Source organism: Anastrepha ludens, chromosome 3 (genome assembly GCF_028408465.1).
Source record: "Anastrepha ludens isolate Willacy chromosome 3, idAnaLude1.1, whole genome shotgun sequence".
NCBI classification, from domain to species: Eukaryota; Metazoa; Arthropoda; class Insecta; order Diptera; family Tephritidae; genus Anastrepha; species Anastrepha ludens.
Window position 1 is genome coordinate 105,814,077 of NC_071499.1, and position 4,845 is coordinate 105,818,921.

General features: G+C 36.5%; 1 non-coding gene across 1 annotated transcript; it reads right to left on the bottom strand.

Annotated features, from left to right (window-relative positions):
• Positions 1-601: 601 nt before the first annotated feature.
• Positions 602-673, bottom strand: Trnam-cau (transfer RNA methionine (anticodon CAU)). The gene has a single exon. It is a non-coding gene; the product is annotated as a tRNA-Met (tRNA).
• Between the last annotated feature and the right edge of the window lie 4,172 nt (positions 674-4,845).

A 4,845-nucleotide genomic window follows, 5' to 3' on the forward strand; every position in this document is an offset into this window, starting at 1 on the left:
GACAAATGCTATGCGAACCATCCAGAGACGATTGATGCTTTAAAACACGAAATCGAAGTTGCCATTCATGAAATTGGAGCCCAAGCAATCGAAATGTGCTTAAAAATTGGGTTGATCGAATGGCCTACTGTAAAACCAGTCGTGGCAGTCATTTGAACGATATTATTTTTTATTCATAAATTACAATGTTCAATCTTCAAAATAAAAAAAAAAGTTTGAAAAAATATTTATTAGTTTTTTTTATAGCCAATTCAAAAAGCAAATTTTACATGGCCCACCCTATAGTTTAAATTATAAGCAAAAAAAAAAAGTTTAATAAAAAAATGAACAAAAATCAACAAAGTGGTGTGCTATAAACAGTTATTATTAGTAAAATCATCCCTTCATTTGCAAATGTTTTGGCCACCACTGTGCATACATTGATTGTTCAATACATACATACAACATACAATACATATGTAAGCAAAGTTGGGAAAAATTACAAATATTTGCTAACAGGTAGGTTTGAAACTGCTAAGCAAAAAGAAATAAAACAAATAAATATTGAAAAACTAGTACAAATACAAATAATAAAAATCGAACGAAACTTTTCGTCGCTCACTAGCAGAGCAAGGTTTCGATCCTCGGACCTCTGGGTTATGGGCCCAGCACGCTTCCACTGCGCCACTCTGCTGGTTATAAATGATTTGCCAAATGACTCACACAAGCCACGCGTGCTTAGCTCGGCAAACTAAGAACGAGAGGGTGACTCACAATCTACACTCACCGTAGCTACAAATACGCTACTCGTATGAATACTACGAGTATACACACAAAAGTCAAATGCGAGTAGCATACACGTACTCGTATTTATGTGCATATTAGCTGTGTGTGCTATTTATATGCATAGCTTTGTGTTCGAATAGCAATTAAAATCTGCATAAACAGGCTTTGAATTGTTCCAAACGTTTTCGTACCGGCACAGTTACCCATATCCACAATATTTTTCATGTTCGATCCACATAAAATCGAGGCACTTAAAATTTACTTTCTCCAATGCAAATTGGCCGGGGTTGAATTTTTGTTTCTTTGTTTTGTTTTAGTATAAAATCTAACATGGAAGTTTTCAAAATCGGTACGTACTAGGTTGTTCAATAAGTTTTGCAGTTCGTTAAGAAAAACAAAATTTTCTGATTTGAAATGCACTTTATAATTCAATATAGTCTCCCTGAGCATCAATACACTTGTTCCAACGCGATTCCAATTTATGAATTCCATCCCTGAAGTGAGAAGGGCTGCAAAATACGTTTCCCCAGCTTTTATGACCTCATCATTTGATGAAAAACGCTTTCCGCGCATGGTTTTTTTTAGGTCTGGAAACAGATGGAAGTCTCTAGAGGCCAAATCTGGTGAATTTGATGAATTCTCAAACAATTTATGGGTTTTAGGTATTTTTTTTCTTTTGCAAACTGGGTATTATTTCACGAAGTTTTTCCTTCATCTGGTCTAAAAGGTTACAATAATATTCAGAATTTATTGTTTTACCAGTTCGCAAGTATTCTAAAAATAAAATTCCTTTCGCATCCCAAAAAACTGATGTTAATCCTTGTTGGCCGATTTCTAAACACGAACTCGTTTCGGAGCCGAAGACCTAAAACTAAAAATTCAATCACCGCACGATACTTGATTTTTCCCTTGTAGAAAATACTGTGTCACGTCGGTACTAAATGGTTTGTAATCAAAGAATAAATTCAAAGATTGAAATGAAACTTCATATAAGTTCATATGAAGAGTGTACCAACATAACAACAAAAAAATGTAGGCTAGTAGCAATGCCCTCGCTTATCGAACCGCAAAACTTATTGAAGAACCTGGTCTGTACATACCTTATCCATGCTAGTTACTAGGAAAGTAGTGGAAAAAGACCTTGAAAACTTAAATTGATAATACAAAACAGAAATGTGGTTGGAAAGAGTTTTTTTTTCATTATAATCCACCGCGGCTACGAGTCACATGACTCATTCGATCAGTCAATTTTTTTACTACTTTTTCCAATCAATCTGGCCGTATGGCGCCAATGGTGGCTTGAATGTTGCAATAAATCGCTTCTTAAGGGCGCTGTATGGCAAGTAACGCCGTTTTGTTAGAAATGTCATCCATGTTTAACTGATTAATTTTTAGAAAAAAAAATCAGTCAGTATGACTCGAAAGCGCTCGACATTCATCGCGACGGCAGCTCCTTTCTCATTTCGAAAGAAATTAGTGCCGATGAACTCTACGAACTTCGCGAACAGATTTATTCTTTTCCAAAGTAAATTTTCACAATATGAAGACGTTGAACGATTGATAATGAATTGCCAAACCTTACTGAATAGAAATGTCAAGACAGGTTGTCATTCTCAGCTGCCAAACCATAGCTATCCATATCGATAATTCTCGTGCAGCTAAAAATAGCAACCGATATAAGGTTGGTTTTAATCGATAACTATTGAAAATGCGCAAAATTGAATCTTAATTTTTATATATTTTTAATAATCATGCTTTCGTAAATATTTAACATTCTTCTACATCTAACTCAACGTCAGCTGGGTGTTCAACGTAAGATAAAGAATCAGAGTCGGTGTCAGTTGAAGCATCTGATGTGTTTAAGCTGTCAGAATGATTGACAACTTTGAAAGCATGGAAAAGTTCAAAAACCTATATATGATTCATGATTCAATAATAAAAGGTTTCTCAGTAAACCGCTTTCTTGTTCCACTGGGTTGCTAACTCCAGAAATTTTGAATAAAAGTTAAGGAAGAGTAAAATTTGTAGGAAAAACTTATCAGTAAGAACTTGCGCGGCATGTCCATGACCAGTGCGATATGGAATACATCCTGACATGTCGCTTAAATCAGTATAGCATAGCATTTTTTGGCCTTCAAATACAGGAAAGGGAAGTGAAGGTTGCTTTAAAAGTGCATCAGTTACCAACAAGAGTTGGTTTAGCAATCTGTAATTGATCACAGCCCGCAACACCGTAATCTTTGCTGCTCGTGACAACGTGCAAACTGATGAAATCGAGTGGCTTCGCCTAAGTGACACATCAGTGGAGAATTTAATAAACTTTATTTCTGATGATGAGGAGGTTTTGAAGTAACTCAAGTTTTGCAAGGAGCTAACATTTCTTTGCGATCTACAACAGGGAGTTGGATAGTTTCCTCTAGGATGCGATCGAATACATTGCAGGCTTCGTTGTAAAAAAGCTGGAATTGTCGAAACATGTTTCCAAAGAGTCTACCTCCATATGGGTGGATGAAAAGTCCAGAGTAGGTGAATGCCACCACCGACGTCAAGAAGTTTCTTTTTCAAAACTAGAATGTATCAAATAATTAAACATTTACACAAAAATTAAAAAGCTTTCCAAATATAATCATAATTAATAAAAATATTACAGGTACTTTGTCAAGTTGTTAGTAATGTAAGAATGAATGGATATGGAAATAAGTAGCCGCGCTCGTAAAAGAGTGTCGCTGCTGATACTATTTTTGTGTTCGCTCTAGTAATACAGCCCAATCGTGATAGTCCGACACATACGGGACCGACTCGTTGTCGGATGATCAAATATTCCGGACTACCGAAGGTTCCATTTAATCAATGTTAATTCGAAAATTATGATCAAAATGCATAATGCAAAAATAATCTTTTTATTAATATCTCTTTTAGTGGGGGAACAAAAACGTAACTGCTAAACTTAAAGAAAATAATTACACGCAAAATTTTTAGTTTTTTAATACATATGCAGTTAATATAAAATATAATAATAATATATTAATTAATATCTTTGCGCTTTGAAGTGAACATTATGTCATATGTAGTAGCTCGCCCGACTCCGTAGATCCCACTTAGGTAAAGAGGTATTTCACCACGCTCGTATCGCTGAATTATGGCCCATTTATCATTCAACGTAAGTGTTGTATGTTTACGTTTGTTTGACGTCGAAGCCATCACTAAGTAAAACCAAATCAGAAAATAACGACACGAAAAAATCACATCAACACCGTCAGAAATGGCGTGAGAACTGGCGTCGTTCAAATTTAATGACAAATACGTTGTGACCGGGAAACAAAACACAATCCCGCTCTGCTGCTCTGCTACGACTGATCAAAATAAAATAATGCCAATTGCATCCATAGACGTTATGAGGTTGTCGGATTACCGAACGTGTCGGATTAAGAAATGTCGGACTATCACGATTGTACTGTATACTGGTGAGTTGAAGGTGTATATTGGCCTCTGGTGACGATCCAGCATGCTTGTCCACCAGGCTTATATGTGTGCGTGTCGGGTGACACTAGTACTTGCTTCGTGTCACACATACTTGTTGTCGGCTTTTGCTTGATGAAAATCAAAAATTTTAGATATTAGCGTCAAGCACCCGACACGCACACATATAAACCTGCTGGACAGCATGCTGGAGCGTCACCAGAGGCCATATGTGAGGTCCGATCGCAATAGTAGACATTCGTTTGAAGCGTAAAGATCCCTTTTTTATCCGACGTCAAAAATGTCTACGTTCGTCCCGAAAAAACAGCATTTGCGGGAAGCCATGCTTCATTATTATCTTTTAAAGAAAATTGCAGCTGAAACGTGTCGTATATTGATAAATATACAACAATGAAACCATTCTCTTCAACTCTCGTTTCGAAAATGGCAATTTCGACGTGAGTGATAAAGATCGCGAAGGGGCACCGAAAAAAATCGAAGGTACTCAACTACAACAATTATTGGATGGAGACGCATGTTGAACGCTTGATGATATGTCTAAAGAGTTGGATGTTGACAGATAAGCCATCAGTAAACGATTGCACGTGATGGGGATGGTCC